Below are 15,810 nucleotides of genomic sequence, written 5' to 3'. Positions count from 1 at the left end.
AGATTTCAGTGCTAAAAAAGTTTGTTAGTGTCTGTGCTTGAGGGGACATGGGTTCAGGCCAGACCTTACTATTTGATTTTTTATTTGACCATGGCAAGTTACAAAGCCTAAAAGTTCAAGACTACTGAAGACCCTGTTGTGACTCAAATGTGACCATATAATTTTGGGCTCCCTGGTGTCTAGAGATGCTGCAGTTCTTGGACAGCATCAAGGCCCATTCTCCATGTTCCACATTCAAACCATTTGCATGCAGGGTTGTCTAGCCTTGCTCATGAACTTCTTTTTCTGAATTCTCTCCCCCATCCCACTGGGCAAGGAGTGAGCAGCTGTGTGGTGCTTATCTGCCCACCAGGGTTAAACCACCTTCGTTTATCTTGTGCAGTAGGTAAGAGTTCCTGACTTGATTCTCTGTTATGCTGCTCAGCCACGCCAGGAGTCGAGTTCAGAACCAGCTGAATCTGTTCACTACAACCTTTCTGAAAGATGACTGGAGACTTCCTTGAGGAAGAAAAAGAAAGATGCTCAAAAAATAAGGCAGCATGCAATGAGGCAAACTGTACCTTTATTACACAAGGAACAAGTATCTTTTATGCCTAAGCCTTGTGAGGGGCAGCAGAGATCAGGAAAAAAAGCCAAAGACTTGTGAACAGGCCAAAGAAATGGGAAACAGCACACAGCGGTCCTGAATCCTTAAAGATAATAGTTGTTTACAACCTCCTGTTGAATGCACTTGTCCTTTGAGTGCCAAGAGTTCCTTGTGTTGAAGGAATGCAGTTCCCACTAATACAACTGGTGCTCCAAGGTACTGGAAAGAGTGCCAGCTGTGAGAATACCAAGCAAAATGATTATCACAGTAGCTTGAACATGGCAGGAGTCAGCTCCACTCATTGGCACTGACTCACAGATAGAGCACTAATGAGCACCCACATCAGGACAATACCTAAGCTGTCCCAAAAGAAGCAGCAGGGGGTGGAGAAATGGGTGGGGTGGAAGGCAAGAGAAAGGTGGGAGGGGGATAACTTGTCTGGTTCAGAAATATGACCGATAACCCTTGAGCCAGTTGATCCATCTCAAATCATTCCTGGGCTTTCTGAAAGCAGAACTTGCTTTGTCTGGAGCCAGCTGGGTGAGGAACACTCCTGAACTCACTGCCCTGTATCATACAGCTGAAATATAACGGAGGATCAGCTAGTGTTTTACTGTAGATCTCAGGGATAATTAATCTTCAGACTCTTAATTCACTGTGACTGTGTTGGCAGACTATGACATAAGCCAAGTAAAGAAAATTCCTACTTTGTTTGTTTTTCTCAGTGAGTGAAGTCATTTACACCCTAACACTTCAGACAACTTGTCACAGGCTATGATCATACAGAGAGAAAATTAGAAAGGCGAAAGCTCAGCTAGAACTAAATCTGGCCACTATCGTAAGGGACAACAAAAAATGTTTTTACAAATATGTTAACAGTAAAAAGAATCCCAAGGAGAATATCTTTCCTTTAATGGATACAGAAGGGAACGTAGCAACCAGTGATGAGGAAAAGGCCGAGGTACTTAATGCCTTCTTTGCCTCAGCCTTTAATAGTGAGTCCAGTCATCCTCAGGGTACTCCTCCCCATGAGCTGGAAGTTAAGGGTGAAGAGCATAACATACCCCCCTTAATCCAGGAGGAATTAGTTAGGGACCTGCTACGCCATCTGGACACTCACAAATCTATGGGACCTGATGGGATCCATCCAAGAGTACTGAGGGAACTGGCTGAGGTCCTTGCCAAGCCACTTTCTATCATCTATCAGCGTTCCTGGTCAACAGGGGAGGTCCCAGAGGACTGGAGGCTTGCCAATGTGACTCCCATTTATAAGAAGGGTCAGAGGGAGGATCCGGGGAACTACAGGCCTGTCAGCCTGACCTCGGTAATGGGAAAGATTATGGAACGGTTTGTTTTGAAAGCACTCACATGGCAAGTCCAGGATAAGAAGGGGATCAGGCCCAGTCAGCATGGGTTTACAAAAGGCAGGTCCTGCTTGACCAACCTGATCTCCTTCTATGACCAGGTGACCCGCCTAGCGGATGAGGGAAAGGCTGTCGATGTTATTTTCCTAGACTTTAGCAAGGCCTTTGACACTGTCTCTCATGGCATACTCCTTGAGAAGCTGGCATCTTGTGGCCTGGATAAGTGCACTATTCACTGGGTGAAAAACTGGCTGGATGGCCGGGCCCAGAGGGTAGTGGTGAATGGGGTGAAATCCAGTTGGCGGCGGGTCACGAGTGGTGTTCCCCAGGGCTCGGTGTTGGGCCCTGCTCTGTTTAATATCTTTATTGATGATTTGGATGAGGGGATTGAGTGCACCCTCAGCAAGTTTGCAGATGACACCAAGTTGGGAGGCAGGGTCGATCTGCTTGAGGGTAGGGAGGCTCTACAAAGAGGTCTGGACAGGCTGGATCGATGGGCTGAGGCCAATCATATGAAGTTTAACAAGGCCAAGTGCTGGGTCCTGCACTTCGGTCACGGCAACCCCATGCAGCGCTACAGGCTTGGGGAAGAGTGGCTGGAAAGCTGCCCGGCAGAGAAAGACCTGGGCGTGCTGGTTGACAGCCGGCTGAATATGAGCCAGCAGTGTGCCCAGGTGGCCAAGAAGGCCAATCGCATCCTAGCCTGTATCAGGAACAGTGTGGCCAGCAGGAACAGGGAGGTGGTTGTTCCCCTGTACTGGGCACTGGTGAGGCCGCACCTCGAGTACTGTGTTCAGTTTTGGGCCCCTCACTACAGGAAAGACATTGAGGTGTTGGAGCGTGTCCAGAGAAGGGCAACCAAGTTGGTGAGGGGCCTTGAGCACAAGTCTTGTGAGGAGCGGCTGAGGGATCTGGGGTTGTTCAGTCTAGAAAAGAGGAGGCTGAGGGGAGACCTTATCGCTCTCTACAACTACCTGAAAGGGGGTTGTAGTGAGGTGGGTGTTGGTCTCTTCTGTCAGGTGTCTGGAGATAGGACAAGAGGAAATGGCCTCAAGGTGAGGCAAGGGAGATTTAGGTTAGATATTAGGAAAAATTTTTTTACTGAGAGGGTTGTCAAACATTGGAATGGGCTGCCCAGGGAAGTGGTTGATTCACCATCCCTGGAGGTATTCAAAAAGCGAGTGGATAGGGTACTCCAGGGCATGGTTTAGGGGGCATGGTTAATGGTTGGACTCAATGATCTTGAAGGTCTTTTCCAACCGAAATGATTCTATGATTCTATGATTCTATGATTTTTTGCAGTGGATGTTTTTAAGTAACTCAGGATTAGTAAAACAAAAGCTCAGCATAGGAACATTTCTTGGTGACAGATTTTAACTAGTCAACCCATGGAAAGCAATTAACTGATTTTTCTTGAAACTCCTTGGACAATCCAAGTTTTATTCACAGACAATGGGCTGAAAATATGGTGAGATTTTTTTTTCCTCCTTACAATAAAACCCACAGAAATTCCCTTCCTGAAGCACAGAAGTGAATGTATCTTTAACCTTGACAGTACAATAGTAGCATCACTGCTAATAGTAGATCACAGAGAGTAGAAAACGTTTTCCTGATGCTGGTCTTGTTACTTTCTGAATTTGAAATTTACTGAGGCTAGGGTACGTAAAATCTAGGACTAAATTCCAGCATTGGCTCAGTTAATTTACTATGTCTTCTGGAAACCTTACCTAAAATTTAGAGTGCTGTCAAATAGTGCAAATGATAGTAGTATTTGATGAGCAGAGGAGTATTTGGTATACGTGGCATAGGCATTTCTGTCATTGCAAAATCCTCTGTGAAAAATCACCAGATTCAGCTATCCTTTCATATCCATTTGCAAGGTTATCTGTTGCGTGGAGGTACTGAAAAGGAAAGAACATGGGAAAGAATCAAAGAATTCTACAATCAAGGCTTTAATTCAGCAAGAATACAACACAAGGTCAAAAGAGGACTGTGATGAACAGCAGGTTTATTTTACTAGGTGATTTTGTCATAGCTGAGTTTTCTTCTTTCCTGCAAAACTCACTGGTCCTTTCAATACTTCATGTCTTCAAGGACAATGCACTCATTCTGTCAGAAATACTTTACTCATTGTTTCACCTTACCTACAAAGGCCACAGATACCTACACATTCTAAAGAAAACACTAAGGTCAAATGGTAACTTCATGTTACTATCTATAAAAATACCTGGAGGCAGTAAAGTCCATTCAGAATGGCATTTCAAGGCTGTAATTTTCAAAGCTATCTAAGAATTTCTGAAGCTTTTTTCCCGATTACTTGGCCTGAAAAATCTGTTAAGCTTCGATCAAAATCTCAGTGCTGTCATTCAGAGAAAAGATATGAAACAAGGTGAAAATGAAACTGAACACCACTGTAAGCAAAGGTGGATTGTCACTCTCCACATCTGTAATTAGGAAGCAGAGTGTCATATGAAAGTGTGAGAGGAGGAATACAAGTTTCTTCTCGTTATGGAAAGAAAGAATGTAGAACAAGGAAATCCAAAGCAAGAAAAATCTTTTTCACAATGTAGTAGCTAGACCAGTGTTTTTTATGTGCAGTCCATGGAAGGCAAGTTAACAGTTATACAATATGCAGTAGTCCCCACTTTTCAGAAGACAAGTGACTAACCATGGGGAACAGTTTTTCAGAGTTCTTGGGCAAGCCATTCCATAATGGCTACTGAACTCCTTCCAAAAATCATCCTGGATTGCTTTTCTTTTTCTGGCTGCAGGAGTCTGAGAGCAAGACCCTGGAAAGTAAAGTGGTCCATCCATTGTTCTGACAATTATGTAGATTCAGTGGATTTTGGAGCACAACTATGAAGCCAGCTCTTCTTAAGCACTGTTAGGGCTTCTGTAAAACTATCAGGAGAGGAGTGGGAGAGGCAGGATAGATAAGCCAAGAATGGGGACTTTATCAAGCAGTGAACAAAGTAAGGATCTTCTAAACTCAGTCCTGTTTGTCTCAGTTCCAAAGCACAGAACATGGTTTCAGCTCTGATTTTACCAAGCATAGGGTTTGTCGATAGCTGGGTGCAGGTTATAAACTTAAGCTAGAACAGATCATGCTCATCTCTTCTGGGCATAGGCTCCCTGTCAGCGCTAATCAAAGACTTCACTATGCTTTTCTAAAATAAAAAATAATTACCTTTATCAGACAATGAAAATATCCTTCCGTTTGATGGTGTGTCGTGGTTTAACCCCAGCCAGCAACTAAACACCACGCAGCCGCTCACTCACTCCCCCCCAACCAGTGGGATGGGGGAGAAAATCGGGAAAAGAAGCAAAATCCGTGGGTTGAGATAAGAACGGTTTAATAGAACAGAAAAAGAAGAAACTAATAATGATAATGATAACACTAATAAAATGACAACAGTAATAATGAAAGGATTGGAATGTACAAATGATGCGCAGTGCAATTGCTCACCACCCGCCGACCGACACCCCGCCAGTCCCCAAGCGGCGAATCCCTGCCCCCACTTCCCTGTTCCTATACTAGATGGGACGTCACATGGTATGGAATACACCGTTGGCCAGTTTGGGTCAGCTGCCCTGGCTGTGTCCTGTGCCAACTTCTTGTGCCCCTCCAGCTTTCTCACTGGCTGGGCATGAGAAGCTGAAAAATCCTTGACATTAGTCTAAACCCTACTGAGCAACAACTGAAAACATCAGTGTGTTATCAACATTCTTCGCATACTGAACTCAAAACATAGCACTGTACCAGCTACTAGGAAGACAGTTAACTCTATCCCAGCTGAAACCAGGACATGGTGTTAAGACACTTTAAATTGCTTTTTACCTTTAACTTTTGCCCTTACTATAGCTCAGGTGGAGGATTAATGCAGTGCATACTGCAGAAAACCATTTAGGTCTGCATCCCACTCCTGGGAGAATGCTGTCCCTGCTGTCCCTTCTGCAGCCTGCTTTCTCCTGGCAGGCCCTTTCAGATGATTGATTGAAAATGAGTCATTCTAAAAATATATTGGGTTTAATATTTTCTTGCAAATTCAAGATGATTTAATAATGCAAATACACTGATGTGACAAATTTAATTAAAAAAGAAAAAAAGACAGATTAAACCAATGTCTTTCCTAAATGATATGAAGTTACTATACAGTCATTATACAACTAAATGAGGTCAGCTTTTGCTAACCATTATCTTCAGAAGAAGTACAATTAGAAAAAAGGCCCCTCCAAAGATAGCTCAGAACCTGCAGAAAATGTTCTCATCTGTGCTGAAACAAAACCCTTTAAACTCCAATTTAAAGCTTTAGTTTTTAGAGTACCAGATGACTGATGCTGCCTCTTTGTGGGACTGCCACTGCATAAACACATTCAGCTTTCTAAGAGGCAAATGGCGCAGCCTGAATTACTTTTCACATGCTTAGAGTGTAGTGATTCATTGTATCCTCAGAAAGTTGTCTCAGATAGGTGAGAATAGCTTGGGCAGGATGCTTGTCTGACCTTGGCAGCATGCTGTATTGGTTTGCTTTACAAGAGCTTCCTCTTCTTCCTTCTATTGTGGGATGAGAACTGAGCACAGGTACTGTCTGAGACAGAATTGGCTTAGTCTCCACTACTTAGCCCAGCATGATCCCAAAGCAACAACAAATCCCCAGCAAACTAGGATTGGAGGAGGGGAAGACCAGCAAATGACAGAAACTGGACTTTCAGTAAACCATCAGGCTTTATCCCATGAGGAAGCAGGGCTGAAAAGGGTTTCAGAAGAGCACATAGTGGACCTGAAGGCAGCAGCATGAGAGTTGTTGAGGCAGGAGATGTGATGCCCAGTTATCTGCTGGAAGTGCTGGGATTGACAGTTCAAAGCAGTGAAGCCAAGATAAGGCATGTAAGATTGGTATCACATGAACCTCCACCAAATTTTCTTGCAGAAAGGAAGCTCTGAAAAGAGATGAACAATTATAATTATTTAATTGATTAGAAACTTACAGCAAGCACTTACCAGCAGCAGACAGTAATGGTATTCTTAACCCCTGTAAACTTGTTCATATTTTTAATTCAGTTAATGCTTGGAGAGACATAGAAAAATACTCTTCTGCTAAACTCCTCCATGGAATCTGTTAATACCATAGGTCAAGTTTAGAAATACTGTAGAAGTGAACTTATCCAAGGATTACAAAGTTTGGAGATGGTTTCAGTTTTATATAATTTTACCTTGGTGCCATATGCATAACTTTGTAAATCATTTCACATCCCTGAAATTAGTATTTAACACAAAAATTAAATAGAAATTGATTAGTAAGAGGAAAACTTCAGTAAGCTACTGTCTATCTGCACCATTAGATATCCAAAAGCTTTTCTATTTCTGTTTTCCCACCCCATACTCTACAGGCTGTTAGCTCATGATCCTGTCTTTGCTTTGCTGCACTTCAGCTGTGTAACTCTTTCTTTATTCTGGTATTGTCACCAATTTAAAATAGCACTGTCATTTCTCAATATGCATCACATTGTAATGCACAGTAAGCATGTGGTTAAAAATCAGTATTGCCTAAGTTTTAGCAGGGAAGTTTTTTACTGACTGTGAATCCCTCTTTTTAAAATAGTCTTAGTGTTGTTGACTAAAGACCTAAATTTCATGCTTATTCTTTTGTACAAATCCTGTCTTCCAGCATGTAACATAAAGATGAGAGAACAACATTTCTCTAGAATTGGAAGCATCCCCTTGAACATTTTGCTAGCTCTAAAAGTTTGAAACCCTCATTTGTTTTGCATTTATAATTCATGCAAATTTCATATTTAAGTCTGAAATCTATAAACAGCCTCTTCCTGATAGCTCCTGCAGAAGGAAAACTCCTTGGAGTCTCAGATGGTTGGGTTTTCTTGCAAGAAGAATCTAATAATTAATCCATGCCATAGGATTTAAACACCCGATTTCTATGGATTTTTAACTTGTTATATTTTTAAATCAAGTTCAGCTCTGTCTTGGCAGTTTGCTTCTTCAATGTAAATATACATCTATATCATGTTTTATATTCTGGGAGCATCTCATGGTCTCAGGCATCTGAAGCCATAGTGGCACCCAGCACTTGAACAAAACATCAGTGTGAAATTTCTTGCTTCCAGGTGGAAGGTAACAAAAAGAACAGGCAGAGAAAAGCCACCCTAAATCCTAGTCTGGTGACCTAGCTTCTGGTCCACCTGTTTCCCTCCAAGCCAGTGACACTCCAGCATCCTTCCTCCAGGATCCAGTTCACCACCACTGGAACAAGCCAGTTCTTCCCCAGGGCATGAAAAAGAGAGCATTGCTCTTCTTTCACTCTTGTGCTCACTCAGTTTGGTTTAGTCTCAGCCATGTAGTATTCTGAGAGCTGGATGACAGAGCAAATGCTGAATCTTTGCCTTATTCTAATCATACTTTTTGCCAGCCAGGTCCCAAAGCCAAGAAAATACTAGTGGAAAAATAAACACTCATCTCAAGTTTGCTACTGTGAAAGGAGACTTTTGCAAGCCAAGAACACAGTGTTTGTGACATAACTTTATGGGGGGTTTGTGTGCTGGGATGTTGTGTCTGGTGTGTGTTTAACTGATTGCACATCCTATAGCAGCCTTTTCTCCCATATGCATTGTGGATGTACTGGGCAATTTTAATAGGTCACACTCACTCATAGCTCTGACAATTGCTTTCATCTGCAGCTTCCTATTAGCTCTCCAGCATTCAGGCATTCTTGTCCTTGTAAGGGAGGGAGGTTTTGAAGGCTGTGTTTATTGCTGTGGGATTAGTTCCTCCACTGCTCCCAACAGCTATAATTGTTAGTTTCATGCAGTCATTTGACAGTGACAAAACCACGCTTGCCTACAGGTTTTCATCTACAAAGCTGTGATTATGATTAAAACCAGACCTTGTTTGTTGATCTGTGCTGCTTTTTTTTTTTTTCTTGAACAGCTTAACTTTTGCCCAGCCTCTGAAGTAACTGTTGGGTTTTTTTTAAAGTCCTGATGCGCTGTAATGGTGCATTTCAAAGTAATGCCTACTTTGAATGTTGTGGCCCCATCGGACTCTGTTCTGTGGTGACTGCTATTAAAATACAAGTGCTTGGTAGTGGCTATTGCATTTGTGAGTTATTTTAAAGTAGAGTGGACATGGTTTGGTTATTGTGTATTACCAAACACTCTCACTGTGAGCAAACATTGATTTTTTACTGTGGGGTTTGTATGTGGGTGAGATCTAAGGTAGAAGTTAAACAAACTGACTATTAGTTCAATTTTTACAGTTTTGCATGTAATGTTACTAGAAAGCAGCCTGTGCTTTTAGTTAAGTCTGAATTTAAGAGAAAGCTGGTAATTGTTGTGAAGTAGACTGATAGATCTAGTCTTTGGGGAGATGGCAGGGGAAGCATTGCTAACTGGGGCTTGAGTTTGTCACTTCTTAGCTTTAGAGGATGTGTTCACAGAAAATGTGCAGGACTTTAATGATAGAAGTAATCTTGTTCTCTTGAATGTCCTTGTCCTCTGCTCTATTCCATCTCATATTCCCTTGGAAGACATTTGCTACTCCAAATGAGGAGGTTTGGTTTCCCTGCTTCCTCAGGCTCTTTGTGTCAAAAAAGACCCAGGATGCATCTGGTGACTCACAGAGACATATAATAGTGCATTCTTTTCCTAAAAAGACATTTCCACAGCAAGCCTAACCACAAGGGGAGATTAAGAGCAGGGAGCTATGGATGGAACCCCTACTGTGTGGAGTCAGGTCTCAGTGGTGTACCATAGCCATTCATCTTCTGCCTTAACCTTTCACACAAGCTTACCCTGCTGCATGTTGACATGACACAGCTCGAGTATGTTCACTGGGAACATGTCCTTGGAAGTCAATTTGTCCTTACCAGTCAGCCTGCAAAAGCTACTAGTGTCCCAGTGCTGTCTGGTCCTCCCTTTTCTTGCCTAGTCACGCTGTCATTTGTACCACATTCTTCCCCATGCACCTGCTGCCATAGGATGGCAGGTGTTCAGCCACAGGTCTTGGTTGGATTACAGCTTCTATTTGGCACAAGAGTATGCTACAGTCACATGGCACCCATGGTCCTGCAGGAATGGGTTTCTCCATAAACACAGGGAGACAGTGAAGATGGGAAGCTTTTGAGAATCAGGCTGATCCTCACACAAGTACTTCTGTTCTGCTCATGTAAACATCTGGCGTGATGGCTACCACTCGCAGGGGAACTGTTGTGCATGCAGTTTGGAGTTATGTTAAGAACCCAGCAGAGACTTTCAGTCCCAGAGAAGATAAAGGGAGATTTTCCAGAACTGTCTTACACCAAACTATTTGTCAGCCAAAGGTATGACATCTTACATTACATTAACATTTAACAGTACTGCTAAGTCTTAGTAGTGTCCCTGAGATGGCATGCCAGTTGCTCCAAGAGTAACAAAAGATGCTCCTGCATAATTGGGCAGGGCAGTCTGAGAGCTGCCATTGCAAGGCATGATGAGAGCGAGAGTTTTCTTCCATGATCAGCAGTAAGGACATCACTCTGGCCTCCACCGAGACCATAGTAGGGAGGGCCTTAAAGGAATGCATGACACATTTAATTAAATCCTGCTGAAGGAGGGCTTATGTGAGAGGGTGAGAGAGTAACATAGTCATGTTGAGATGATGCCTGCTCACATGACCCCAGTGCTGCTAGAGGTGCTTTGAACTTAAAGACCTGGCTTTGGATGTAGTGCATTTTTTGTTTAGACAACTCAAAATTCTAGGCATTGTAGGGTTTTGTCAGATCAGTATCTCTTCAAACCCACTGAGAAATGGTAGGGAGAGACCAATCTTTGATGAATCAATTAAAATTAATTTCCCAACAGCCAAGACAACTTCAGGCTCATTAATATGGTAAATTTCTTGTTGGTCTGTCATGTTTCATCACATTTTTATAACACCATCCCAATAGCATGGACAGCGTAGGTATAATTAATTCTCTTGCAGAAGAAAGTTGCTGCTTTTTTTCCATCGCTTGATCATGGAGGTCCTCCTCAGAGAAGCACGAATAGAGTTTCCTCACTGTCACCTGCCAATGTCTATTGGCAATAGCAAGACTGTCTGTGAAAGATGTAAGCTTAAGTCTCCATCAATTAATGAACCAGAGTGGTGTTAAATGCCTGCAGAGGCTTATGGTGGACCAGAGCCAGATGTTCTCTGCCAAACAGCAACACAGTGGGGAAAAGTTGTTGTGCATTATCTACAAATACAAGCTTACAGATATTGCTTGTATTTTTCTCATTTGAATACTCTGTGGTGACTGCACATTAAAATGCTGCATAAGCCTGGGTGAGGTACTAACTCTTGGGAAATAACTGGAGCCAGCCTGGCTGGGAAATACGTTTCTTAAGCCTACCACTCAGGAGAAGCAAGTGCTAGGCCCCTAGTCACATTTTTGCCCAACACCATGGAGGGTCAGTGAGAGCTCAGGTGTCATATCTGTGAGCGAGGAATTCAAATCTCCCTTCCTGGCCCTCTGATCGCCAGAAGTTGGAGAAGGCCCCAGGTTCTCACCAAACATGTCGGTAACCAGTCAGGGTGCTGCTAGGCAGACCATTGAAGGAGATGTGGAAGGGTAGCAGGGAAGGAGGTATGGAAGCAGGAAGAAAAGTATGAATGTTCTGTATGCTGTCACTGACCTTCTGTGTTCCAGTGACATTTGGAGAACCTGCTGGTGCAGTGTGCAGTTTCTGGGGTGGTCTTTCAGAACAGATTTGGACATCAGCTTGCAAAGCTGCCAGTGGAGGCCAAGCAGAGCTGTCTGCTCCACTGCCTGAAACTTATTCTTCACCAGCTTCTTTTCTGCCTGGGAAAAGCTTCTCTACAAGTCTGAGATGGCTGACATAAGGGACAAGGGAACAAAGAAGCTACTAATCTTATAAACTGACCACTGTGGGTGTAGGGGTCCCAGCTCTACATCAGCAGAGAAGCACAGAAGGAATGAACCCTGCAAACAATATGGCAATGGAGATATAAGAGCCATTTAATGCAAGGATGGAGCTAGTCCAAAATGTTTTCACCTGGAAATGCCTCATCCTTTCACTTTCCATGTAAAAAGGAGAGAGGTTTGAAAAGGCAAATATGTGGGGTCTAGAGGCTGTGCTTTAGAGAAGGCCATGTGTTGCTTTGCAGTCACTAGGTGGAGCTGGGAATGGGCCTTCTATGCTGGGCAAGGCAGGCAGATGGGTTTTCTGGCAGAATTTATTTGACACAAGAAATGAATGCATAATGATTTAGCTCTGGTCAGCACTTCTGATATGCCTACAGTCAAGCCCTGAGCTTCCCAGGCTTATGAAACACTTCCCCCCATGATCGCAAGTCCTTCACTGCTCAGCAAAATGGAGCACTGTCAAGAGCGACTGTGCAGAGACTCACAAACTGTGGAAAGACAGATGAATATTTACCCCAGGCTTACGTCTCCAGAGCACCCCAAGGGTCCCTCAGGCTTGCTGAGCAGCCATTCCCTGTCCCATCATGTGCCACACCACTATGAATGTGTGTTTGTACCCTTTCTCAAATCTTTTGGTTTTATTTTAGTCATAAAATCTGGGTACTCTCTTTGGATAGAACCAAGCCAGGGATTTACAAGCCAGGACAGACAGGGTTTAAGAAGCCTTTTACAGTCATCAGTGGAGAAATGTGTTTTAGCACAGTAACTCACTTTCTCAGTGCAATGCTCTCTCTCTCCTTTCCGGTCTCTTGACCAGACAATAGTGTTCTGGCACAGGAGATCTGCTGGGAAGTAGGCCCCTACCGACAGGCCTGTGTTTTTCCCTGACAGCAGCTTGTACCATATCTGAGACCTTGGGTGTAGCCCAGCCTGCTTCCATGGGGAATCCGGTCTTCATTGGAGACTTCCAGTCACCTGACAGACAGTGACTACTACCATGCATGGAACTATGGGACATCACTCACAATGAACTCTGCATTTGTTCAGCCCTAAGCATTGCTTTCCATGTTGACTACAACCTCTCCTGAGCCCTCACTCAGAGCTACTCGTGGGAGAGAGGCAGGAAGAGGACTTGCAAAATTTTTGCTCTTCATTAATCTCTTACATTACTTATTAATATGTAAAGTCTTGAGAAATTTAATGCTTTAACTGTTTTTTTTAAACAAGCCAAGAATTTTGTCTTCATTGCTTTTCCTGGAGAATCCTTGGTCTGGGGTGGCTATGACGACCACAAGTGAGTAGAATACTAGAATAAATACTTTTAGTTCAGAGAACTTCCTGACTTGGAAAAAAAGCTTATGGTGAGATGCTTGCCATTCCACTTCTGCTGAGAGTTAATTTAACACCCATGCAACACCTACTGAACGCCTTGAGTGAGGCAGGACTGTCTTGTCTCAGCATTTGAGAAAGGAAGTGAGGGCAGAAAGGAATTTTTTGAGTGGAAAACACTTGCAGTCTCTGAGAAACAAAAAATAACATTAAGTGAATAATGGCCACTTTATGGTGAGCTTTAAAGAGGCTTAGATCAGTTAATGCAGGAAAAAAAAATCAACAGCAGGTAAGTTTTATCCTCAACAAGCATTTAATTGTAGTGAACTATGTCTCTCCTGTTTGCTGACCTGCTTATGAAGCACAGTCAGCTCTTTAAGGGGACACTCCATGTGCTTCACTTGTAGTGGACTTTACAGCAGGTAAATAAATTTCCATCTGAAAAATAAATACATTTAAATATCTGACTATCACTTAGGCTGCTCTAACTAATTTTAGTTGGTGTCACAGCCTACAGTAACATTTGGTAAGTCACGTCTTTTTCATTTGTTTCATGTCATCATTCCCAAGAGTCTTTCTGACATACATTCCTTGGATATTGTTGACATCTGAGTTGCAGGAGGCCTCGGAGAAGGCTGCTTATATAAAGGGCAGTACATCTCACTGGGACATCTCAAAGAGGGGTCAGTATCATTATCCTCACTTCACCAGTGGGGCAAAACAAGGGGCTCTGTAGCTCTAGCTTTTTCTCAGGAAAGTGAACTAGACTCTAATAACTGCGCAGTGTTCTCCCTTGTGCTTTGCATGGGGATGGCTGTCCACTGCCTGCTCTTGTGCATGACTGTAGTGTTTCTGCTGAGCTATCCCTCACAACCTCAGTGAATAAGAGAACTTGTGTAGACTGCCTAGGAAAATTGCACTAAAAAGTTCTATTCAAATTTTTCTCCCCCTGAATGTAGTGCAGACCTGTGTTGAGCTGACCTAAAAACCCCACGAGCAATTGCCATCTGCCAGCCCATGATTTTAACTGTGTAGTGGACATTTTATTTTTCCTCTCTTTGTCATAGCCTATTAAACTAATCTGGCTCATCTCCACACTAAAAGTGGCTGCAAACCCACAGAAGATGAAGGATCTATTTTTTTTAGGTAAAACAAAGAGATCATCAGGAGCTTCCTAATGCTATACTGTAACACAATGTGAAAAACCTCCAAATGCCTTGCATCTTGTCCCCATTTAGTACTATGAAACCCAATTCTTTATTTAATCATCTAAATAAGAAGGGCTTTCAATCTGTAACCTGATTGTCTGCTAACAGTTGGCAATAGATGTGCTGGAATTTCTTCAAATATTACTTAGAAAGAAATAATAGTTGTGGGTTTTGTCCCCAAGTCTCCCAGATGAGTTTCAGTACCAAGATATTTTTTCAGAGTCAATCTCTATTGATCTATTTGTAAATGCATTCACCTTAAAATGTTCACATTTAGGCTGAGATTTGCCATGCTCAGTCTTCACAAAAAAGAGGATTCTTTGTGGCTGAGGGGTGAATATCTGATGAGCATCTGTTCAGCTGTTGATAAGACAGGGAAACCTGGAAAGGTGTCTCATTTTCAACAGTTTAAAAGCCAGCTGCTATGTATTGGGTTCATGTATGCAGCAAATTCACAGCTGATCAGGCTGGAATGGTAAAGAGTCCTATCTCAACCATGCGTGGGCTTCAGGATGATGGCTTGCTTAACCAAATTTGAAGAGATTGTACACATACTTTGGCTATTTTCAGCACCAATAGGTGAAAATTGAAACAAAATATAAAGTCTTAATATCTTAATTCCATTTCAGTACACATTTTCCTGTCTCATGCAGACTGGCCTTTGCTGGGGTTTGACTTCTTCTTTGACCAGTAGCTGACAAATTGGAAAGATGATGTTCCATTTTGTGTAAATTTTAAAACAATTTTTTATTAAAAACGAAAAGGAACTGAATTACATTTTAGCGAGGCTGTTGTTGCTTGCCATGGTCTAAAGCTCTCTCAGCCCAGCTGCAATGTTCACCACACAAGTTTTAAAGACGTCCTTTTCTCACTCAAAGCACCCTCAGCTGCTGCAGCTTGAGCTTGCCAAATACACTATTATATCTGACGCTCTAGTATAAAAATAGGGTTTAGGAGGAAAGCAAATCTCAGATGAAAAAATTGTTTCCATCCCACAGCCCTAGCAGAATTCTGCTTCCCTCTAAATACTGAAGGCTCAAGAAAGCACAGGTGTTTGACATCACATGCTCCAGCCATTTGTCTTTCTCAGTTGTGCTGTCAGCACCTACATCAAACCATCTGTAAAATCACCAGAGAAAGGGTGTAGTAGAGGTATCTTCAACAAGGAATATCCCAATGCAATTGTAACCTTGTTTTTCCTAAAGAGAGAAGGGACAGTTGGAGAGGGAAAATTAAAAAACTTGGTTGAGATTTTTTAACTGGGGCTATTGATGCTTGCCACAAACCTCCTGGGATGCCAATACACAGGACGGCATTGTGCCAGCATTGTCCAGTAGCATTCATTCAAGTCCCATTTTCAAAGTGAGCTTTACGAGGCCTAGATCGTCCATGGTACTTCAGGAAGA

The sequence above is a fragment of the Harpia harpyja genome, chromosome Z, assembly GCF_026419915.1.
Source record: "Harpia harpyja isolate bHarHar1 chromosome Z, bHarHar1 primary haplotype, whole genome shotgun sequence".
NCBI lineage: Eukaryota > Metazoa > Chordata > Aves > Accipitriformes > Accipitridae > Harpia > Harpia harpyja.
The sequence above is the reverse complement of the archived record's forward strand: the minus strand, read 5'-3'. Positions refer to the sequence as shown.